Below are 25,786 nucleotides of genomic sequence, written 5' to 3'. Positions count from 1 at the left end.
ATTTGGGTGCATTTAACAAACTTGGTGTAATGGACATAAAACAGCGCCCTGCAGCAACAATTAGAAAATCCATGTTCTTACCAAGCATATGCTAATGTGGTCAAGCAAAACTTCAAGACTTAAGTTTCAGAATACTTACAAAAACAGAATAAAAATTGACAACAGTATCACAAAACCCCAAAGAAACAACTATGGAAACAAAACTTTTTAAGAAAGCCCCTGGGTCAAAGAAACCATAGAAGAAATGAGGATGTATTTAAATTAGATAAGTATTTACATTAGATGTACATGAGCCACAAGACAACTTGATCAACTGACTAAAGTGGAATTTAGAAAGGAGTATGTAACTTCAAACACCGTAATAAAAGTACTAGATATTTGAAGGTTAAGAATTCAAAAAGGACAGACTACAAGATTTGGCATTTAAATAACAAAATACATTCTTTTGTCCAATAAATTTCCCACCTTTTAAAATTACAAATTAGGGAGAGAAAACTATGGCTACTATTTCCAACTCCTCTAACTTATTATTAAAATCCAAATAGCAGTGACAGATACATTCCAAAGCAAAGATAACAAACTATGTAGCTGAGGGGTACGGAGTTGTTCACTGTAGTCTTTTCAATACTGTTTGAGTATGTTGAACATAAAAGTACCAGGGAATTTGATTGAAATGCAATCAGGTACAAGATATAGGAGCAAGCACCCCATCATAAGAGGTTTCCCCACTGGTACTTACAACAACCGCACCCCGGCCGCCATGAGAGCAGCAGACTCAGCCTGGAAAGGACACCCACAGGAGAGGCAGCCGACCCCATGGTCACAGGGCACGGCAACCATGCATCTTCAGGAACTACAACCTGACTGATGGCCACCCCAACATGGCCAGAGCAACCAGAAGGCGGCAGAAAAACCAGCATCCTGTCACCTATGTTCTAAAGGGCTGATAATTAACTATGCAACGTTATTCTCACTTTTGAGCTCCAGCAGTGCAAACCACAGGGGAACCTCTGCCAATCCCGTTACCGAAAACAAAGGGACAAAGCTCGGGGCTCAGGGCTCCTGCCAAGGAGCTGCACCATCGCCTGAGCTACAGTATGACCAGTACCCAGTGTGTCAAGATGCCATGGCCTAGACTTCTTTGCAACGAATCCCAAGCTCATTTTCTCCCACATCCAGCTGTATCTGCACGAACGTGCCTGTGTCTGTGCTGGTGTGGCAGCCACCTCACGGCAGCTCCTGCAGAGAAGGGAGGATGAGCCTGAAACCCCAGGGCCATGCATGCAAGGTGCTCAGCACTGTAATTATGGCCCCCTCCCTGGCTTCTCCAACCCACAGGGCAGTCACAGGACTCGGGGTGTATGAGCAGCATCAATTAGCCGGGCCTGAATACAAGCCACACCAGACCGGGGACTTTCCTGTTTTTACATGAAGATGACCCCCAGCACAAAATTCAAACGAGCTGATGAGACCGATCCTCTGGAGAAGAGTCCTGGCCCCCCTGCTGCGGCTCACTCTTCCCTCCATCGCCCAGCCCTGCCCAGCACCCCCACCACGCGAAGCTAACTCTCATCTAAAGATCATGAGCACATCTTCCAGCGACACCGACAGCCTTTTTCAGGGACTGGGCGGTTTGATGTTCCAGAACCCTGACCACACACGGGCTTCCCAGTCACGCCCTTGCCCCTGGGTTGCCTTGGGCCTGCCACCTCCCTCCCCTCAGCCAGCCCTGCAAATAAAGGAGGGGAAGCTAGGAGGGCAGCCCTCTTCTCCACACTCGTGTGTTTCCATCCACTCCTCTTATTTAAGCACCACTTGTTTTGCAACAATTCCCAGGTTTATGCTCCAATTCTAGGTCCCCTTGGCACTTCAGACACAAGTTAGACGGAACAGCTCCACAGGGCCCCTTGGATATGTGACAGGGCCCAGTCTGACGTCATCCTCCCGATGCCCACGCCTGGCCTTTCCTTGGTGATTCAAACTGGAGCTCCCATGCTGCTTGATTGGAAACTCCCCCCAATACCACTACATTCCACCCAACACATCCCCCCCCCCCACAAAGTAATGCAGTTTCACCTGGTACACCCTTGGAGTATCTCAAACCCTTCACTTTTCTTTATTTTCAATGGCCCAGGCATCTCCTCCTCTGAAATACTGTGGGAGCCTCATTTAATCGGGCCCTCTTCCCTCACAGCCGATATATGCATATGCAGGTGCCACCCCAACACACACACCGTGGTCCCCAGCAAGGGACACAACCAGCCGTGAAGGACACCGTCTGCTCCACTGGTCAGACAGAGTGAGAGGTCACTGCAGCCGCTAATGCTAGGTCTGGGGTGGTGTTCTGGAGCAGGGAAGGCACAGGTGAGCCCAGGAACATGCTGTCAAATAAGAAAGGAGAGAGGCTAGCAGCAATTACAGGCCTGGCCAAAAGAAACAAGGAATAACTGGACTGTACGAGCGCAGGAGTGGCCCAGAATAAATGACAACTAAATGCCATCCGGGCCCTGGACCGCTCTCTGGAGCAGGAGAAGGACACCAGCGGGCTGGGAAGCGAGTCTGCAGTTCGGGTGCTGTACCACAGCCAGTCCCCTGGTCTTGGGACCTCAGGTGCTGTGTTAAGGGTGGCTGGGGGAAGGGATATGGGGAAAGTCTTGTACCCTCTTTACACTCGTCTGTCAATCTAAAATAGTTTAAAAAAAGAAAGTTAAAAATAAGTCAGAAGGAAAAGGCACAGCCACATCAAAATGACAACAGCCACAGGGCAGAGGAGCCTGAGCACCAGAAGGAAGGCCTGCGTGTGGCAACTCTGCGCACAGCAGTGAGGTCCCCAGCTCTCGATGCTGCCTTCCCGTAGGAGCCACATGTGTTGCCAAGAGCCAAATTCCTCTTACTGAAGAATTCCAGCTAATACAGGAGAGAGAACAGAATTAGAAAAACTCCCACTTTGGAGCCCAACGTGGCGGGGTCCCCCAAGGCGCGACCTGGCTTGAGCGGCACCAGCGCGCTCTGGTTAAACACAGGGGCCTGGCAGGTGACCAAGCTCTGCCGCACAGAGCCCACCACAACCACCAGGCATCTGAACAGCTCCAAGGGGCGGCCCTGAGCCCCACCGCTTACTGGGTACTTCTTTATGCAGAAGAGCAGGGCCTCCAGGCGATTTTCACCAGGTTACCTGGTGCAGATTGAGTTTCTCTACCACACAGCTGTCTTCAAGGGCTCAGGGGCTTTACTTTACTTCTGAGAGTTTTTCACTCTCTAGACTAACACATCTTTCCATTTCCCCGCAGCTCCTCTTAAGAACACTGCCTGAGCAAGCACCAGGCCATAATTCCTTAGTATCCAGAAGAGAACACAGACACAGGGGCCAGGCCACTCGTTACCGAAAGAAGCCAACAAGACTTCTGTGTTTCTCCTCTAGAACTCCATCATCAATGCTGAGTACCTCCCCTGCGAAGGACACCGGGATGTGCTGTCCGCGTTAGCCCGGCTGAGCCCAGTCTCCCAGCCCGTGGTCCCTGCCCTGCATCCCACTGATCCCCTGGTGTAACACGGCTCTGAAGACAAGTGCAGTCCATGGCCTGCCCAGGGATCCCACCTGGTTACACTGGCCCACTGTTCCACAGCCAATCAACTCTTTTTGCTACAAATTCAACCAACATATTTACTCACAATGAAAACATTTTTGACTGGATTTAATCATATAAATTTACTATTTTTAAACAATCATAGGCTAGTTCTGGGAATAAGTCACCAGATTTGGAGAAGACAGACATGTAGACAAGTCAGTCATACACAACTGAGCAACATGTACAGAGTGTTGCGGAAGAGAGTATAGAGGCAACATGGCAAAAACGACTCAAAAGAACACTGCTCTTTACGGAAGAACTGAAAAGCAGAAAGCAGCTCCCAGTGCAGAGGGCAAAATCACCTCAGACAAAAGCCACAGCACACACAAAGCTATGAAAGCGCAGAGCCCACACAAGCAGCAGGAAGTCAGCTGGCAAGTTCAGCACGAGGCTGCCTTGGTGAGCTCCAGACAGAAGCCACGACTGACAGGCAACACTCACAATGTACAGAAACAGAACCTCGACTATAAACAAAAGGGATGCACCGGGTGTATGTGAGACCATCACTTACAAGTGAGTACAAGGTAGGCGGACTTCTAAAGAAAGGGGGTATGGCTGGGAGGAGGGGAATAACACAGTACTCCACATGAGATGTGTGTCTGACCCAGAACAAGGACAGCAGGAACGAAGGAGACAGCAGCAAGGTAGGGAGCCATCCAGGAAGCTGCTCAGGGTCACCTCTCTAGACTATCGTGACTTCATAATAGGCTCCATGCACAAACACAAATCTTAGATGAAAAAATACGTCAGAGATTTTCTTCCATTTTTATTGAAAATACATTAATAAACTTTTTAATCCATGATAGTGTGTTTTTAAAAGTGACTTACTAGTTCCATTATGCTCAGTTTTGTAATAATTAAGGTTTAATTATTAGCCTAAGATGAGGGGAAGCAGCTGGGGCAACTGTGCACTGCTGAGTCACGTGCCAGGCATTAGGAGAGCGCAGACCCACAGCCGAGGAAGGAATTTAGTGAATTGCCCAAGATTTCAGTAAATTCAAAACCCGAAGTCCCACCAGCCTATCCCATCACACTGGGCTGTGAATGCAGGATGCAAATGCTCAGTGATGCGGGACAGCCTTTACACCAACACTACCTTTTCAGTTTTTAACAAGTGCCAATAAGATTAACAGATTTTAATATGAACTCCAAGAAAAGTATGCCCTCTAAGGAAGGTAAAATGAAAACACCCTAAGGTCTAGGAGAAGAAAGCCAATCATGGGAGTGAAGGCATCTCCTAGGAACCATGAAAAGCTGGCCACTGTTAGTGTTGGCCACAGGTTAATTCATTTCTCATTGCTCAAAGTAAAAAGGGATAAAAAATTTTAAAAACATGACAAAATTCACAAAAAGTTAAATGCATTCAAATTATATATGACTAACTCCAGAGCTTTATACAAAATAAAAAGCAACTTAAACATCTGTGATCAGTAATTTCCCTACAGTACTCAGTATTTCTATTTATTTACAGCATATTAAAAAAAACTGATAAACTTATAAATTAAATGTTCAACTGATTGTGTATTAGATGATAAAAACAGCACAAAAGCTGAGTTTAGGTCAACTGCTGCTTAACCAAAAGATGCCTAAGGCAGGCATAAATAAGTATTATTTTAGACACAGACCACTTCCCTAGTCACAGAAAAACTAAACACTCTTCAACACAATTTTCCTGAAGCATCAAATATATCCATTTATTTTCAAAAAGATGCCATCTGTGGCAATGTGACATTTTAAATGGCCTTCGCCTCCCTCCCAATGACAGCCGACCACCCTGGCTCCCAGCCCAAACTGCACGTGCGTCTGTGAGAGGTTAAGAACTAGTGGTTCAGCTCCAAGACTCAGCACTACCAACACCTACAACCCTCACCACCTGCCATACTCAGCTGACGTCACAGGGGACAGGCAAGACCAGGAAAACATGGGCCCTCAGAGGGACAGAGGGATGGAGCCCCACCAACGTGGTTCCCCAGTCAACTGTACCCTGGGGTTCAGGGAGCAACTAAGGGACTCCCTGCTCTCCCATTCTGCAGTTGCTTTCTCTCCTCCAGAAACATTCATAAAAAATTTTCCATAAAAATACAAGGATAAGGGAGATTAAAGATGGTGGCGTGAGAGGTGAGACAGAGGCTTCCTCCTAAAACCGCATATAATATGAAAATATAATTAATACAACAATCCTGAAAGAGCAACAGGAAAGAGGACTGCACCAGGCTGCATACACCTGGAGAAAAGAGCAGACCTCATGGAACAGGGTAACATACCAGAGCGGTGGCCCGGTGGGACCCAAGCCCTTCCCCCACCCCAGCTCACTGGCAGGAAGGAGAAAAACAGAGCAGGGAGGGAGTGGAGGCCTGGGACTGCTGAACACCTAGCTCTGGAGATCTGCTCTGGGAGCACAAACCTACATTTCATGGTGCTTTCACGATACTCTCATGATAAGGGGATTGAAAAACTAAGACAGGCAGAATTACTGGAGAGACTGACATTCCAGCCGCTTGTGGAAAGCCAGGGATCCATATCCGGCTGCTCTGGGACAAAAGAAACGCAGGCCGTCTGATAGACTGCCTAACAGCAAGAGGGCTGCTAAAGGGGCAGGGACTGCACAGAGCTTATTGCTCAGGAGAAAGAACAGGTAGACAAAATTGTCCGGGTGCACTCTGCTGTAGGTTGGGAACTTTCACAATTTCCAGGTGCTCCAGCTCCCTGGCTGGCTACACAGCTCCAAGGACCCCCTCCGTGATATGCAGCCGACTGCGCCCTTCTCCCAGCCAGCCCCACCTGGCTCGCAAACCCTACCCTGGCGTTAGGCCAGCCAGAGGGAAGATTGTCTACAGCAACTACAAACACAAAGCATAGAGGCTTATACCTCTGCGCTTGGCCCACTGGTTCAGTAAGTGGAGACAGGCATAGTGGCTCGAGAAGCAGGAAAGAGCTCTTTCCTCCCCCCAGGCACCAATACTGCTCCCCTGTGACCCCCGACATTGCTTCAGGGGCTAAGCAGCTCCAGAGTAGAGCTTCTGGGCACTAGAGGGCACCACATACAAATATGAAACGCCAAAGAAACCTTACTGGTTCAGAGTAAAATTAATATAACTCCTGAGAAAGATGACATGGACCTCCTGACTCTTCCTGAAAGGGAGTTCAAAATAAAAATCATTAACATGCTCATGGAGGTACGGAAAGATATTCAAGAACTCAGGAATGAATTCCGGTCGGAGATCCAATCATTGAAGAGCATGATGGAGGGTATTAAAAGCAGGTTGGATACGGTGGAGGAGACAATAAATGAAATAGAAACTAGAGAAGAGGAATACAAAGAAGCTGAGGCACAGAGAGAAAAAAGGATCTCTTAAGAATGAAAGAATATTGAGAGAACTGTGTGACCAATCCAAACGGAACAATATTCATATTATAGGGATACCAGAAGAAGAGAGAGAAAGGGATAGAAAGTGTCTTTGAGGAGGTAATTGCTGAAAACGTCCCCAATCTGGGGAAGGAGATAGTCTCTCAGGCCATGGAGATCCACAGATCTCCAACACAAGGGACCCAAGGAAGACAACACCAAGACACATAGTAATTAAAATGGCAAAGATCAAGGATAAGGACAGACTGTTCAAAGCAGCCAGAGAGCGAGAAATAAGATCACATACAAAGGAAAGCCCATCAGGCTATCATCAGACTTCTCAGCAGAAACCTTACAGGCCAGAAGGGAGTGGCATGATGTATTTAATGCCATGAAGCAGAAGGGCCTGGAATGAAGATTACTTTATCTGGCAAGATTATCATTTAAATTTGAAGGAGGGATAAACAATTTCCAGATAAGCAAAGCTGAAAGAATTTACCTCCCACAAACCATCTCTAAAGTCTATTTTGGAGGGACTGCTATAGATGGAAGTGTTCTTAAGGTTTAATAGCTCTCACCAGAGGTAATAAAACCACAGTAAAGAATGTAGAACAGTTAATTACTAAGCAAATGCAAAATTAAATCAATTATCCCCAAAGTCAATCAAGGGATACACAAAGACTACAGAATATGATACCTAATATATAAAGAATGGAGGAGGAAGAAAAAGGAGAAAAAGAAAAGAACCTTTAGATTGTGTTTGTAACAGCATATTAAGTGAGTTAAGTTAGACTCTTAGATAGTAAGGAAGTTACCCTTGAACCTTTGGTAACCACAAACTTAAAGCCTGCAATGGCAATAAGTACATATCTTTCAATAATCATCCTAAATGTAAATGGTCTGAATGCACCAATCAAAAGACACAGAGTCACTGAATGGATAAAAAAACAAGACCCATCTATATGCTGCCTACAAGACACTCACTTTAAACCCAAAGACACACACAGACTAAAAGTCAAGGGATGGAAAAAGATATTTCATGCAACTAAGAGAGAAAAGAGCAGGAGTTGCAGTGCTTGTATCAGACAAAACAGACTTCAAAACAAAGAAAGTCACAAGACACAAAGAAGGACATTACATAATGATAAAGGGGTCAGTACAAAAAGAGGATATAACTATTATAAATATCTATGCACCCAACACAGGAGCACCTACATATGTGAAACAAATACTAACAGAATTAAGGGGGAAATAGAATGCAATGCATTCATTTTAGGAGCCTTCAACGCTCCACTCACTCTGAAGGATAGATCAACCAGACAGAAAATAAGTAATGCCACAGAGGCATTGAACAATGCACTAGAACAGATGGACCTAGCAGACATCTACAGAACTCTACACCCAAAAGCAGCAGAAATCACATTCTTCTCAAGTGCTCATGGAACATTTTCTAGAATAGGTCATATACTAGACCACAAAAGGAGCCTCAATAAATTCAAAAAGATTGAAATTGTACCAACCACTTTCCAAGACCACAAAGGTATGAAACTAGAAATAAATTAAGCAAAGAAACTGAAAAATCCCACAAACACATGGAGGCTTGACAACATGCTCCTAAATAACCAATTGATCAATGACCAAATAAAAACAGAGATCGAGCAATATATGGAGACAAATGACAACAATAATTCAACACCACAAAATCTGTGGGACGCAGCAAAGGCCATGCTAAGAGGAAAGTATATTGCAATACAGGCCTACCTCAGGAAAGAAGAACAATCCCATATAAGCAGTCTAAACTGACAATTAATGAAACTAGAAAAAGAACAAATGAGGTCCAAAGTCAGTAGAAGGAGGGACATAATAAAGATTAGAGCAGAAATTTAAAAAATCGATAAGAATAAAACAATAAAGAATCAATGAAAGCAAGAACTGGTTCTTTGAGAAAATAAACAAAATAGATAAATCCCTAGCCAGACTTATCAAGAAAAAAAGCGAGTCTACACACATAAATAGAATCAAAAATGAGAAAGGATATCGAAAATTACTGAGTATCATAATTCTTCCAAGTGGTAAAGATACCTCAAGACAAATGCTGGGCATAGAAGCAATAGGGCATAAATCTGCTAAGAAGTAAAAAGCTAACCTTTTCAAAGAATATTGCTTCTCTCTCACTTACCAACTTCACATTTCCCTGTATGGCCCTGGAAGACGGCTGGTTAGCCAGAGACGGGTAAGATTCCTCAAGGGAGAAACAACCTAAGACAGGCACAATCGCAGGGGGGCCATCAGGGGAGAAATTGGGGATCAACAGAGGTGAGGCTTAGAACCTCACCCCCACTGTTTTGAGAGAAATCTTCTGCATCCGTGCATGTTTTGTTGCCCTTGTCTAGCTTGGATTAATACTTAGTCTATAAGCACAGACCTGATCATGTACATTTGCCCTCTTAGAACACTAAATTATATTTTCTACCTGTATCTTGCATCTACCTACCACTTCAGCATTTTATTTAAAAATAATAATAATAAGGGAGAAATGTGGGATTCACATATAAATCAAGTATAAAAATCAAATGAATAATCGTATCTGACTTGATTGTAGTTTATGATGCGTGATCAAAACCGAAAGTTTCTGTGATATGACTGCCCTTGCACTGTTCACCATGTAAGAACTTATTCACTATGTAAGAACTTGCTCACCATGTAAGAACTTGTTCGTTATGCTTCAGAAGATTGGACACTGTTGAGAATTAGGCTTGGGGTTGATTAATGATTGTGCATTGAGTCCCCTATACAGAATTTTATTGTTGTTAGCAACCATTTGATCAATAAATATGAGAGATGCCCTCTCAAAAAAATAAATTAAAAAAATGAGAAAGGAAAAATCACTATGGACATCACAGAAATACAAACAATTATTAGAGAATACTATGAAAAATTATACACTAACAAACTAGATAACCTAGAAGAAATGGACAAATTCCTAGAAACATACAACCTTCCAAGGCTGACCAAGGAAGAGAAAATCTGAACAAACCAATTACCAGCAACAAAATTGAACTGGTAATCAAAGAACTACCTAAGAACAAAACTCCTGGACCCGATGGCTTCACCGTTGAATTTTATCAAACATTTAGTGAAGACCTAATACCCATTCTCCTTAAAGTTTTCCAAAAAAAGTAGAAGAGGAGGGAATACTTCCCAACTCATTCTATGAGGCCAGCATCACTCTAATACCAAAACCAGGCAAAGACACCACGAAAAAAGAAAATTACAGACCAATATCCCTGATGAACATAGATGCAAAAATACTCAACAAAATATTAGCAAACCAAATTTAAAAATACATCTAAAAGATCATCCATCATGATCAAGTGGAATTTATTCCAGGGATGCAAGGATGGTACAACATTCGAAAATCCATCAACATCATCCACCACATCATCCACCACATCAACATAAAGAAGGACAAAAACCACATGATCATCTCCACAGATGCTGAAAAAGTATTTGACAAAATTCAACATCCATGATTTGAACTCTCAACAAAATGGGTATAGAGGGCAAATACCTCAACATAATAAAGGCCATATGTGACAGACCCACAGCCAACATTATACTGAACAGCGAGAAGCTGAAAGCTTTTCCTTTCAGATCAGGAACAAGACAAGGAAACCCACTCTCTCCACTTTTATTCAACATAGTTCTGGAGGTCCTATCCATGGCAATCAGACAACACAAAGAAATAAAAGGCATCCAGATTGTCAAGGAAAAAGTTAAACTGTTGCTGTATGCAGATGACATGATATTGTACATAAAAAAACCTACAGAATCCACTCCAAAACTACTAGATCTAATATCTGCATTCATCAAAGTTGCAGGATACAAAATTAATACACAGAAATCTGTGGCATTCCTATACACTAACAATGAACTAGCAGAGAGAGATATCAGGAAAACAATTCCATTCACAACTGCATCAAAAGAGTAAAATACCTAGGAATAAATCTAACCAAGGAAGTGAAAGACCTATACCCTGAAAACTACAAGACACTCATGAGAGAAATTAAAGAAAATACCAATAAAAGGAAACACATCCCGTGCTCATGGATAGGAAGAATTAATATTGTCAAAATGGCCATCCTGCCCTAAAGCAATCTATAGATTCAATGCAATTCCTATCAAAATACCAACAGCATTCTTCAACGAACTAGAGAAAATCATCCTAAAATTCATATGGAACCACAAAAGACCTCAAATAGTCAAAGCAATCCTGAGAAGGAAGAAGAAGGAAGAATAAAGCAGGAAAAATTACGCTCCCCAACTTCAAGCTTTACTACAAAGCCACAGTAATCAAGACAATTTGGTACTGGCACAAGAACACACCCATAGACCAATGGAACAGACTAGAGAGCCATGATATAAACTCAAACATATATGGTCAATTAATATACGATAAAGGAGCCATGGACATACAACGGGGAAATGACAGCCTCTTCAACAGGTGGTGTTGGCAAAACTGGACAGCTACATGCAAGAGAATGAATCTGGATTACTGTTTAACCCCATACACAGAAGTAAACTCGAAATGGATTAAAAACTTGAATGTAAGTCATGAAACCATAAAACTCTAAGAAGACAACATAGGCAAACATCTCCTGAATATAAGCATGAGCAACTTCTTTCTGAACGCATCTCCTAGAGAAAGGGAAACAAAAGCAAAAATGAACCCATGGGACTACATCAAACTAAAAAGCTTCTGTACAGCAAAGGACACCATCAGCAGAAAAAAGGCATCCTATAGTATGGGAGAATATATTTGTAAATGGCATATCCGACAAGGGGTTAATATCCAAAATATATAAAGAGCTTACATGCCTCAACACCCAAAAAGCAAATAACCCAATTAACAAACAGGCAGAGGATATGAAGAGACACTTCTCCAAAGAAGAAATTCAGATGACCAACAGACACATGAAAAGATGCTCCACATCACTAATCATCAGGGAAATGCAAATTAAAACCACAATGAGGTATCACCTCACACCAGTTAGGATGGCCAGCATCAAGACTAAGAACAACAAAACCTGGCGAGGATGCGGAGAAAAGGGAACCCTCCTACACTGATGGTGGGAATGTAATAAGCTAGTTCAACCATTGTGGAAAGCAGTATGGAGGTTCCTCAAAAAACTAAAAATAGAAATACCATTTGACCCAGAAATCCCACTCCTTGGAATTTACCCAAAGAATACAACTTCTCAGATTCAAAAGGACATATGCACCCCTATGTTTATCGCAGCCCTTTTTTACAATAGCCAAGATATGGAAGCAACCTAAGTGTCCATCAGTAGATGAACTGATAAAAGAAGATGTGGTACATACACACAATGGAATACTATTCAGCCATAAGAAACAAACAAATCCTACCATTTGCAACAACATGGATGGAGCTGGAGGACATTATGCTCAGTGAAATAAGCCAGGCAGAGAAAGACAAATGCCAAATGATTTCCCTCATTTGTGGAGTATAACAACAAAGCAAAACTGAAGGAACAAAATGGCAGCAGACTCAGAGACTCCAAGAATGAACTCGTGGTTACCAAAAGGGGAGGGGTGTGGGAGGGTAGGTGGGGAGGGAGGGAGAAGGGGATTGAGGGGTATTATGTTTAGCACACAGGGTGTGGGGGATCACGGGGAGAACAGTGTAGCACAGAGAAGGGACATAGTGTATCTGGCATCTTGCTGCACTTATGGACAGGGACTGCATTGGGTTATGGGTGGGAACTCGATAATATGGGTAAATGCAGTAACCACATTGTTTTTCATGTGAAACCTTCGTAAGAGTGTATATCAATCATACCTTAATAAAAAATTTTTTAAAAAACAAGAAAGCAAAAAAAAAAAAAAAAACAAGGATAGACTTCCTGTTTCTAGTCCATCAATATAAGAAGCTAGAGGTCACCACTCCACCCTCACAAACAAAAAGGCTGAACAGAAAAAAACAACTGTTTTAAATTCTACCACGGCACTGAAGTCTGCTCCCCGCAGTGCAGATACAGATGGTGGACACAGATGATCCCAACTTGCCAAGCAGAGTGAGCCCTCCATGGGAGCTGGTGCCAGGTAGACAAGACCTGAACCTGGACAAGTGCGGGCTGCTCCGTGTGGACGGGCCTGAGGGTTCTAAACATCGCTGTGAGGTTTGCCAAGCTCCACCAAGTCCTCACCATAAATACTGGTGAAAAATACCCTGGTGCTTCAGGCCAAGGGAGAGAAAACCATATAGAAATACTAGAACATTCTTGTCTTCTTAGCAAGGTCTGCCCTCAGGACACCATTTTAATAGAGCATAACCTTCCTAGGGGCAGTGACGTGCCCAATTCCAGTCCCGAGCAGCCATCCCTCCCACCTCAGAGGAGAGGAACTGAGGGGCGGGGTAGGTCACTGTCAGAGGCCCAGGACTGCCAAGACTGAGACCTACCCACAGGAGTGGCAAGTGCTTCCCCTCCCAAACCCCCTCCACATCACCAAGGGCCAATTTAAAGCAGTCCCTTTTACCCAGTGCTTCACGTCCACCTTTCAACAAAAAGTTACAAGGCACATGAAAAAGCAGAACAGTTTGAAGACTGAGCAAGCATCAGAAGTTAGATATGGCAGGAATGTTGAAATTATCAAGCCAAGAATTTTCTGAACTGTGATTAATATGGTAAGACCTTTAATGGAAAAAGATTACATGCAAGGATGAATAATGTAAGCAGAGTTGGAAATTCTAAGACAGAATGAAAAAGAAATGTTAGAGATCAAAAAACACCAACAGAAGTGTAGTCTTTGATGAGCTAATTAATAAACTGGACAGAGCTGAGGAATCTAATGTGAAAACAAAAATTTCAAAACCTTCAAACAGAATACCCATGAACTGTGGGACAACCACAAAGATGCGGGAATACCCAAAGACAAAGAATGGGACAGAAGCAAACTTAGGAAGAATGAATCAACTCTGCAGCAGTTAGAAGCAATAATAACTAAGGATCTCCCCAAATTAAAGTCCAGCACCAAAGCACAGATCCAGGAGAATAGAAAACACCAAGCAGGATAAATGTCAACTACACTCATTAGAGTGGTGTGAGATTATTTTAAAAATGTTGATGGAGACAGAAAAAACACACACACCAACCTAGAATTCTGTAATTTACAAAATTATCCTTCAAAAGTAAGTACTTTCTGACAAATATTAAGGGAATTGTTGCCAGTATATCTGCTTTGCAAAAATGGTACAAGTTCTTCAGAGAAAAGGAAAATGATAGAAACTCAGATCTACATGAAAAGCAAAGAACAAGTGGTAAAATAACCTTGTATTTTTCCTGCTCTTTACTCATCTAACAAGTAACAGATCCTTCCAATAACACCAACAATGTATGTAATCATATACACACAAGGGCAGGGAACTGCTGGGATTGTAAAATACTTGGGTTGCCTGTTGAGCAAATATTAATAGCGTCTGTGCATCTGGATTAGTTGTAAATGTACACTGCGAACTCTACAGCAATCCATTAAAAAAGTTAAAATAAAGTGTGACATGTTAAGAAAGGAGAGAGAACAGAATCACACAAAATTCAACCACAGAAGTCAGAGAAAGTGTGGAAAACAAAAATCAAGAACAAAGAACAAAAGCAAGGAAGGGTGAACAGTAACAAATGTGATAATCCCACCAAATCAATTATCACTTTAAACCTCAACTGTCTAAATAAACAGCACCCAAACCGACCTGAGTCTCTCCTGTGCCAGGTGAGCCTAGACTCAGAAGTTCCCAGGATTCACTCTTTCCCTCCACTTCCACTAACCACCCACCAATCACCTCTGTCCTGGTTCAGACTCCAGCTGTCAGTAACTCCGCTGCAAAAGCCCCCACAAGCCAGGCAAATGTGTTCTACTCAAACCCTTCAACAATCCACCACTTAATAGGTTTACCAATGTCCTGATTTTTTTTTACTTTATATGCACATCACCTTTTTTTTAACATTTAAAAAAACTGATTTGTTAGTGGGCACACTGTTACATCCATATAAGTCACAAGCTAAAAATACTAGTTATTTTTTCTACAATAAGGTTACTCTTAAAATGCCATGAAGTCCATTAGCGTACTACCAAACCCATTACATGTTCGGCCTCACGGGGACACTCGGGCCCATGTGCAGCATCAGAGGCCTGTCCTGCTCTCATCCCGTCCCAAACAGCATCCCTCCATCCTACATGAGCATCTGCTCCCACCCAACGATGCCAGTTCTGGTCCGTACACGGCTGCACACAGGGCTGGGCTGAACTGACCTGCCGGAACACCTGCTCTGGGGCGGTCTTCACCCTCAACATCCCAGCTCAAGGTTACCTTCTCTCCCCTGAGGGCACTTTTATACACAGGGACCACATCATACACACGCCTTCATCACAACATTCGTCCATTGTCATACCCATCACATTGCAATGTGAGGTTCTTTTACGCTTTTTAGATCATAAGCTCCTGAGAACATGACCCACACCAATTTTATCTTTAGAACTCAGTAACACAGTCCCTGGCAAATGATCAGGAGACTTACCAGGTATACAGAAAAAAGCTTTTAACTAGAATGTCAGGGAGCTGCATATGCCAATGGGTGAATAAGCTAAAGGCCCCTCTATTCATCAATGTTTGTTATATGCGATAATGTAAAAGGTTTACAATCACTAAATCTTTCAAAGGTTTCGCTTTTTGGAAGGCTTTAGCAAATTAACATTCTCATTAATTGGTATTTCTGTGTGTCTGTCACCATAATAATCTTTTTAAGGCTTTGTTGGTCAATAATTCCCGATGACTTCTACGGAAGCTATTACTATGTACTTGTTTGGTGGTCAATTATTTGGTCAATATTTAAACATGCTTAAAATCACTCATTCTTTCCACGTTCCACGTTTAGCCATATCACATTAAATGTACTTGAATACATCTCCTGCCTATGTTATACACCTCACACTTGCCAGGTTATATGTCAGTTACATGGCAATAAAAAATAAGGAATTCAAGATAAACTGCCAAAACAAAAAATGTATATACAAGGACAAAAAAAAAGTGAATGGAGACAACAGGATAATCAGCTGGGAATTCTACACTGGACAACGTGGCCAAGGGACACTGCAGGAGCCCTGAAACAGCTGAAATGAGCAATCCAACTTCAGAAAGTACAGTCACAGGCCACAATTTCCCCTCTAAGATGAAAGATGTCCCCCAGGCTGGAGGGCATTGGTGAATACCCTGACACAGCTAGTGGCTGACCCTTGTGTGAAGCTCTGCTTTGAGCAATGCCCTCATTTCTCAGCAGGGAAACCTGAGGCCAGAGGCTGAGTATCTGCCTAAGGTCACACACTGCAGTGGGGTGGGGGGAACAAGGAGTCTTGCTCAGACCTAGGACCTCCAGCACAAGCTCTTCTCACCACCACCACTCCGTCAGCCAGAAGTCTCTCTGTATAAGCTGTAGAAATGTCTGCATCAAACAATGTATGCACCTTTACTTTTTTAAAAAGACACTGCCTATCTGCTTTGCAGAGGTTGTGCCAATTTACATTCTAACCAGTACTATCAGCTTCAATTTTTCCTGGCCCTCACAAAGTTGCTTTCCTGTCTGGTTTTTCCAACCTGTTAAGTGAAGCGTAAGCCTGCCTGCCTGCCTGCTTTGTGCTGATGAAGTTAATATCATTTCACATTCAAGAGCTAGGGAAGTGCCTCCCAAGAACTGCTTGTCTGCACACTATGCCCATTTGTCCACCTAACTGCTAGCCTTTGAGCCCATCTTACAAAGGCTTTACTAGAATCACTAAGGCCAAGCCTTAGCTATGTCTTCTAGCAGTCACTCATCATGGGGATGCCCACGGGCTAGAAAAAAATGTTAAGTCAACACAGTGCTTCCACCCACACGAGTGCAGCTCCAACTGTGAAATGAGTCAGGAACAGTGTGGTGAACTGTAAGGGTGAGTGCCGTTGGCACAGGTGCCCAGAGGCGGAGCCTGTACAAACAGAAACCTGCAAAAATGCCAGGCTACAGAGACAGGCACTTGGTGTGCATGGGGAGAAAGGAGTGTCTAAATGAGGATTCCCAGGCCTGTTCCAAAAGATGCTGTCTCACCCAATAGTTAGCTTATGAAATCAGCACTTTAAACAAGCACCTCAGGGGGTTGATACAAATACTCATCCAGAAAGTAAACCCATGCTGCTTGTCCACTTACCACAATAAATTCTGACAAACCAAGCCAAATTAGCAAAAATTAAAGTGTTCCTGCAGACTCAATATTTGTCAGGTGTTAAACCTTATACTCAAGGATTCCCCGCAAGGAGAGCCCTGCACCATTATACCGCAACCCAATGACACAGACTGGTTTTCTCTGGAAGATGATTTCTCACTCACTGAAGTGACATCTAGGCAAGTTGTTCACTGCAGAAACGAGCCCTGTGACAGTAAGCCTTGACTCACCTGAGGAGGCACACTGCTGCAGTGGAGAAGTTCCTTCTCACAGAACAACTGGCCACTGGAGGTGAAATGCCTTCTCTTTTCCCAGCCTCTAGATTATCAATCTGTTTCAAACTCCTAATGGTCCAATCCAACTCTTGCCTAACCAAGACTCTGGTTTTCCCCATCTTACAGTTAACGAAGAATAAGTGAAGGTGTACATACATACACATGCACACGCACAGTATCCAAGATGCTCCTTCAGGGTGAAGGCTGGCAGTTCAAATACCCCATTCTTTACTGCTGCTTGCCTGTGAACACTGTGAACCATAACATCTACATCCCAACACCTAAGTTCTGACTTACCCAGAAACCAGCTAGCATCTGCAATTACTCTACAGGTGAATTACATCATTATTATTTGCATTAACAAATTTTCCTTCTAGAGAATTCTTTAAAGTGTATAACTCTGGGTAAAATAAGTCTAGGTCACTTTTTTCTAAGTCTGACCATTTGCCTTTCACTATCAAGAGGAAAAAAGCAAAGACTGCCCAACTGCCTTTACTAACTTCTATTACTTTGTTACCACTGAACAAGTGGTAGAAAGACACTCTACAGGTTCCCAAACTTGGTGACCTTCAAAAACTCATGAGAAAGTCACTTTAGTCTTCTCTCACCCATCTAACCACCTATTTCTCTAAATACATAAATAATAAAATTTCTCTAACATGATCTCTTTACTCAATTACTCCGTGTCAACTGCATGCAAAGCAGCATGCAGATGAAAGCTCTAATTACAAATAACGCACGTGCTCCAAAACAAAGATTTAAACTAAACGACGTATCCAGAAATACCATTAAAGCACTACAAATTTAACTTCCCCCATCTCCCCGCCAAAAAAGGAAGCTGCAACACAAATGATCCCTCTGAGAGAGGACCGAGATGAGATGCCTACCAGTGGGCGGTCTGGTGGAAAGGTGCGAGCACGACCTCTCTCTCCATAGCCCTTCATCCACAGGGCGGGGGGAGGGGGGACGGTTCAGAGGCGTGGTTTCTCCCCCATGTATTCCCGTCCATGAAATTAACCTCTATCCGCTCTAATCAAAAACAATACCTCAAAGTTTCAACTATTTGAAGGTGCTCCATGATGAGTTAGCTGGAAAAAGCCAAGTTTTTTTGCACAGCTCAGTTGCCTTAGTGACAAAATTTTGATTTTAATTAAAGGAAATTTTCTGAGCCGTTACAATGTCCCTCCTGTTGTTAATGAAACTTAGAGAACGCATGTCCCCAACATGACTGTTAAATTTAGTACCCTTCTCAGCCTGTCCAGTTCATCCCAAGCGCAGTAATTCAAGCTCAGTGTGTGGACTAGACACTGCTGCATTCTGAGGCCATCTGCTCCTGTCACCCAAATCCACCCAAATAAGGTGTTACTGGACATAAGTGACCCTATCTTTCCCCCTAGGACTTTTATCAAACATCTCTCCATCTAAGATCTAAGAAATCTTGCTTAGGGAAAAAAATGCTCCTTTGTTCCTTTCCAATTCATGAGATGCTGAAGGTAGGGCTAAAAGGGTAACCTTCATCCTTCCAGAAAGCATTTCATTATTGTCCACCCAGATAATATGCACTCATATTTAAAAAGTAACATTAAAAAGTCACATAATTGTAACAAAAAAGTAACATAATTGGAGAGGTCATATGTCCCCTGAACACATTCCCTATCTTTAGCTTATAAAACCAACAAATCAAAATAACCATTACTACTAACCCAGAGAAGGGGCAACTTTAAAGAAAACATTTCTTCAAACGGTTAATTCATACGTGGCATCAAACTGACTTAGTGATTATTTGGTTAAAAGAATGAGAAAGCACACAAGAAGTTTAAAAAGAAAGAAATAATAAACCTGGAAGTTCCCTACACATCATTTCATTATCTGATGAATTCCCAGAACAGGTAACAGGTGGAGTGGGCGGAAAAGACATCAGTCCTGTCCCAGCTCATCTACTGAGACGTTTATTCTTACCCAATAGCCCTCAGGTATTCCTGAAACAAACAAGGAAATTTACTTCCTTCTAACTCATGATCCCAGCCATTCTTTCAACTGGAGACACTCACAGGTATGACTTCCTTTTGTTAAAATAAAATAAAAGTATAGTGATTCTACAGCATCTTACTACTCTGACGGACAGTGACTGTGAAGGGGTATGTGGGGGTGGGGGAGGCTTGGTGAAGGGGGGAGCCTAGTAAGCATAATGTTCTTTATGTAATTGTAGATTAATGATACCAAAATTAAAAAAATAATAAATAAAATAAAAGCACATAAAATAAAATATGGCAAGTACTCAATGCTATGCGTTTATTTTTCTCTCAAATTTCCTAAACAGTGGATCCATTTATTAATTGCAGAAGGGTAATCAGAACACAGACAAACCAGGAAGAAGGACCCAATTCAACCAGTATTTTCTGAGCATTCTGAGTTTAGGACAATGCTAGACACACAGAAGACAGACTCCAGGCTTACCCTGGAGAAATGCAGAGCCCAGCACACAGCCACACTGACAACAAAACAGACTCTAAATGCCTCTGTTGGTAAAAGGGACAATGAGAATTTCAAAGGGCACAAAAATCACACACTACCTGAGGTAACTGCTTTTCCAGACACAACTCAATTTAATCCTAAAGTACCTGGAGTATTTTGATACACACACAGTTCTGCCACCGCACAGCCATAAGCAATGGTTGCTATTGTTTCTTATTAAAATGGCCAGAAAGTCCTTACAAATGTTAGGGTAACAATTTTAAGAGAAAACCAAGCTATGTCTAAAATAAATAAGGTGTAACTTTTGAAATAAGGTATGAGAGAGAAATAAGATGAAACGTTCTCCACTTTGATATATACTGTAACCCTCAAAAAAGTATTTATTGTTATTTTTTCAGAAAAGAACATTCCCCACCTTATTTTTAAAATTTACTTCTTAGGTAGGCTATTAAAAGGGGTTCTATTGTAACTTATGTCCCCCTGACAATACAAAGTTTGAAAAAAACACCTTATAATTAATATATAATAAAAGCATCAAATTCTTCCTAGCAGACTTATCCAGTAAGTCATTTTCTCCATTTAGGCTTTAAAATCCTACATTACCCTTCTTACCACTATTCCCATCGTCACCAACTTCCCTTTTCTTCTCACCTACCTCCCGTTTTGAAAGAAGTCTCAAGTTCTCTCAAATTCCATTCATCAGAGAAAACTTACCGCAGTTGTTCAATCAACCCCGTCACGGACCAGCCCAGACCCGCCCTCACCACTCAGAAGCCTCGTGTACCCCCTTCCCCACTAGGTGGTGTCCTGGACAGACGGAAAGCAAACCACATTTTTAACACAACACCAGCTTAGTGTCTCAAATCATTTCCACAGTGAAATGGCAAAAAAGTTTTTCAAAAATCCTGTTTAAAATACCAACTTACAAATATAAAGGTTGATTTATATTCACTTACTCATTACCGACATCAGAATGATTTGTAGTGGGGACCTGATAACAGGGGGAATCTAGTAACAACAATGTTGCTCATGTAAGTGTATATTAACGATACTAAAAAAAAAATTTTTTTTTTTTAAAGAAGTGATGTGTAACCATCCTTGGGCATTAACCAATACAGCAGCTTACGTTCAAATTCAAATGTGCAGTGGTACCCCAGCGAAGTTAATATAAAATCACCACGTGACGTGGTCAGGATTATACTGAATTAGAAATAATTTTTAAAATGCTCTTTAAAGTTAAAACTACACATACCCTATCCCAACCCAAACCCAGTGTAACTGAGTATTTCCGGTTATAAACTGTCAACGGTGATGGTGAGTACGATTCCATTAGTCTGAAATTGTCAGGAAAATGGCTCTACCCTTGTGGTTCTAACACCTATAAAGATAATGGAATTGCTCAGAGGAAAGCTCTTACGTCCTCTGCTTCAGGTGGGAGACTGTAATTCCCTATCATAATTTAGTTTTCAGAGTAACACTCGAACAATACTCCCTACCCAGCCCTCCAGACAGTGTGTCCTGTCGCCAGAAATACCTCCCCATCCACCACTCATGAAAACAATTTAAAACGCTGATATTTTGAAAGGGTGATGAACTGATGTCAAATCCTGCAAAGGCTCCTGAATTCCCCACTTTCCCATGGTCTACAGCATCACTATGACCCAGAAACCAGTCGATTCTGGGGTTCCCCTACTTCCTGTCAAGTCATCCACACCTACCAACTGTACCAGGCCAATTCACTCCCCAAATTCATTCCCCTAATCCCCAAAATTGCTCTGCTCATTAGACAGTGTGCATAAAGCGCGTTCACCTTATTACAGACCAACCAGATGCCCAAGTCCTGACCCCTCTCTTACTTCCCTGGGAGAACCGGGAGTGGGGGATGGCCTGGGAGAGGAGCGGAGGCCTATATAACTCCTTCCAAATACCATCAAAACATCTTGGTACACATGATTGCTAGTGTGATTAAACCAGAAGAATAAGCAGCAAAACGTGCCACAGGTAAGGGTATATCTTTCCTGTTCTTGGCCATTCAGTCCAACTCTCCTATTAAATCAATTCACTGCCTGAAAAGATTCTAGCCATAAAGCGCACAAATCCGCAACTGAGATAACCACGTCGAAAACCACAAAGGGCGCTGGAGCCCCGGCCCCAGGCAGTTCCATCCCTGGGGGGGTCTTCACGCGCTGATCTTCGCCTCCCTCCACCCCCGGGGAGGCCGGTCACGAAGCGCGCGCACCTGGCTGGCAACCCTATACTACCTCTGAGAACCTTTTTCGACTCAACACAAGGTTTGCTATTTACACTTCTTGCATCAATTTTTTTCCTTACTTGGGCAAAACTCGCATAAACTTGAGTTGTATAAACTGCGGCGCACTGTGAAGGGAAACAAGCTGGCATTGTAAGTTGAAAGTCAGGCGTTTTGCTCAGCAACAAACTGCCGAGGTCCGCGGGCGCTGGGGGAGGGGCTCCAGGGCTCCGCGCACCCGGCTCCCGGCCGGACTGCCGACCCGCGCGTCTCCGGCTTTAAGGTCAACCGCGGAGGGGGACTCAGGCGGAACACTGAGGGCCCGCCGCCCGCCCTCCGCACGGGCCGCGGTCCAACCGCCAGCGCGGGGGGCCACCACGGGACGCGGCCGCGGGCCCGAGCCGGGCTCGAGGCCCCTGACCTCCGGCCCCAGCCGCCACGCCGGGCCCCGCGCCCCGGGCTCTCACCTCCGGCCCCACATTAGGCTCCTGACCCCCGCCTCGCAAACCCACGCCGGGCCCCGAGGCTTGGCCGCGGGCCCACACCGGGCCCCTGACCTCCACCCCCGACCCCATCTCGGGCCCGGGGCCCTAGGACGCTGACCCGCGGGCCCCACCACAGGCCCCCGGCCCGGCCCCAGCCCGCTCTGGGCGCGGCGCTCACCGAGGACGCGGAGGGGGCGGAGGCCCGGGTGCCCTCGGCTGCAGCACGGCAGCGCTGGTGGCGGCCCAAGCGGCGGCGGCGGCGGCGGCTCCGGCTTCTCGCGCGTTCCTTTCTCTCCTTTCTCCGACAACAAACAGGAAGTGCGTCACGCGGCCACGGCGCGGCGGCGTCCATTTCCGCCCGGCCCTGACGCCGCGCGTACGCCCTGCGCTCCCCGTCTTCCCGAAGGTTCTGGGCGGCCCTGGGGGGCAACGGGGCACTGGGTTCCCGCGTCCGTGGGTCGGGCCTCCAGGTCGGAAGGAGGCCGGGCGCGGAGGCGTTGCCCGGGCTCCGGGGACCCGGCCCCGAAGGGGCCCGCCGTGGGGCTCCCGCGCGCTGCCGCGGCCCTGGCGACCTGGAAGGACGGACTCGGGCCGCCGCGCTGAACCTGCCGTGGGTCGGTGTAACCGCCCACCCGCCAGAGCTCCAGGGACGCAGCCGCCCTGCGGGCCCGGCCAAGCCGCGGGCATCTGGCCGACGGCCTTGAACACCTGGACCCTTCCGTAGCCGTGGTTCAGATCAGAGGACGGCTGTGCGCCGTGTGCGCCCATTCCTGGCGCTTCCTCCGCCTCCATTGCCTTACAGTGCATAGTTTTTAGCAGATGACATAGTTTTAGCAGAAAAACACAATTTTTTTATCTTGAGTTCTCTAATCTTTTCTTAGTGGGTTACGGAAATGCCTGGTCAAAAGAAAGGAGGAACATAGTATTTGGTTTTAGTACTGACATGATAAAAACCTAAGGAGAGCTCAGTAGCGATGGGAATTTCGTTCACATACCAACATTTTTTTGACACTGTCACATAACCGTATCTGCTCGCAGGCCGATGGAGTTTATTTCCCTGCCAGTGTTGACCCGTACTGTCATGTGACATTTTAGATTTTATAAGTCCCTATAGCGGGTGTGAGCTAATCTTGAACTGCAGACAGCAGAGACATGAATTTTAAATAGTAAGCGGCAGGCTAGCCACAAATAACTTTTTCCAACTCCCTCCAAAAAAATTATTTGTTAAAACATCTTGTCAGTGCAGTGAATGTATCATGAGAAAACCCAACTAGGACAAAGCAAGTCACCAGCCCTGCTGTCATCCACGTGGTGTCCTGGGAGAGGAGTACACACCCCGACACTTAAACTTAACAGGGCAATGTTCAAGCAGTTTTTAGTAAAACAACAGAGGTCTTTCAAGATAAGGTTATGGACTTATTCCAAAATTAATGTTAGCCGAGATGGTAGTCCTACTGAAAACCCTGGCTCGGAGAATGATCATTTCAAAATGGAACAACAAAGATTTAAATTGAAATGAGATATTTGGAAATGAATAAGGAGGCAAAGTACGAAAGCACAAAGTTGGTCTGGGCAGAGGGAACGTGCCAACTTGATGGGAACAGGTTTTTAATCATGGAAAGAGAAGATAGGGCTGGAAAGGTGTTTGGGCCTGCGTTACTCATTCTCTGATAGGCAAAGGAAGCTACATAGGATGGATATTAGAGTAGGGAGATTGTAAGTCCGGGGAAAGGAAATCCCGGGACAAAATACCTCTAAAAACCGAAATCAGTGAAAGGGAGAAATAAAGTTTAAAACCCGTTTATTGTTTACAAAACTGCAGTCCGAGCCGACCTCTCCTTCTCAAGCAGCAGCAAAACCGGCCCTCCCCCTCCCCTCAGGTACAGATAAGCCCTCCTTTCCCGGGTATTACCCATTGATATGGAGATGATCTTCTCTCCACCCCTGAGGAATGGTGCAAATGCACTAAAGCCAAACTTCTTTCCTCCTGAACGCCTATTGATATGCAGAAGTACTAAAGCCTGGCGAGATATTCTGCAAATGTTACAGTTTTACTTACAGAGATTCTATGGCTTTGTTTCCTAATCTGTAAGAGAGAATAATAGGCTCAATGTGCAGGTTAGTTGTATGTGTTTAACTCGGTGCCTAACAGTTATACTAACTAAATAATAGCTCTTCGGCGTCAAGGCTTCTTAGAGAAACTGATAGAAGGGGCAGACTTCTCCCCAGCAAAGCGTGGAAGTGCTGTGAGGCTTGTGAGCACGTGCACATGCCCTGCCAAGCCCACACAGGAGTCCAGGAACCTCAGGTGAAGGTCTCGAATCACAGTTCAGCAATTTTATCAACCTGTAATTTACCTTGGATCCAAGGTTAACATTTGTAGACATTTGCCCAAAGGTAATAAATTCATGAACAAAGAAAGAAAAAAAGTAATTACGAGGTTATTAATCACAGCTTTGCTGATAATCAGTTCCTCTTCACCGGGAAATAGCATGCAGGCCTTAAAAATAATTAATAATGTAATTATGTTTATTGACATTGAATATATCCAAGATGCATTATTGAAATAGTGGGTTTAATGTGATCCCATTTTTGTAAAATTGTATTCATTGATGTGTGTGTGTATACATGTATATATATATGAAATACACATACACATTATAGGAGGGAAATAATTTTCCCTCTACCCTTCTGAGTTCTTAGTGGAGACTCCGTATAATATAAAACATGATAAAGGAGAGAAACAAATACGAGTTTGTTAACATACATACCTCAGGTACACAAGAGACCCAGGAAAAGCACCCGCTAAATGGCATCTCCAACTAAAGACAAAACTGTTGGGTAGTGAGGCCAGTTAAGGGAGGGAATCAGGAAAAGCAAGATGAACAGGGTTAGGTTGTTATGCAGATTTACGCGTTCTCCTAGAATCTCTGGAGGGGGAGGAGCCGCTGGCGGCAGTGAGACGCACCCATACAAATGGAGATTTTCCTTTTAAATGTGCATTTCCCTCACACAGGGCAACTTCAGTTTTCAGAGCTTCTCCTGCTCCTGCAGTTTCTCAA

The 25,786-nt window shown here is 44.0% G+C and overlaps 1 protein-coding gene across 3 annotated transcripts in view; it reads right to left on the bottom strand.

The window, feature by feature from the left end:
* The window catches only part of DNAJB6 (DnaJ heat shock protein family (Hsp40) member B6), a 71,187-nt gene extending 45,660 nt beyond the window's left edge, over positions 1 to 25,527 (bottom strand). The window contains exon 1 of one of the 3 annotated variants that reach the window (XM_057504945.1): positions 25,496 to 25,527. The gene's annotated coding sequence lies outside the window, so the exon portion shown is untranslated. Of the gene's footprint in view, positions 1 to 22,902; positions 23,056 to 25,495 lie in introns of those variants that run through there. The other 2 variants (XM_036899482.2, XM_036899481.2) reach the window with 2 other exon arrangements.
* Positions 25,528 to 25,786: the final 259 nt, after the last annotated feature.

Source organism: Manis pentadactyla, chromosome 7 (assembly GCF_030020395.1).
Source record: "Manis pentadactyla isolate mManPen7 chromosome 7, mManPen7.hap1, whole genome shotgun sequence".
Classification (NCBI taxonomy): Eukaryota; Metazoa; Chordata; class Mammalia; order Pholidota; family Manidae; genus Manis; species Manis pentadactyla.
The sequence above is the reverse complement of the archived record's forward strand: the minus strand, read 5'-3'. Positions and strand labels throughout refer to the sequence as shown.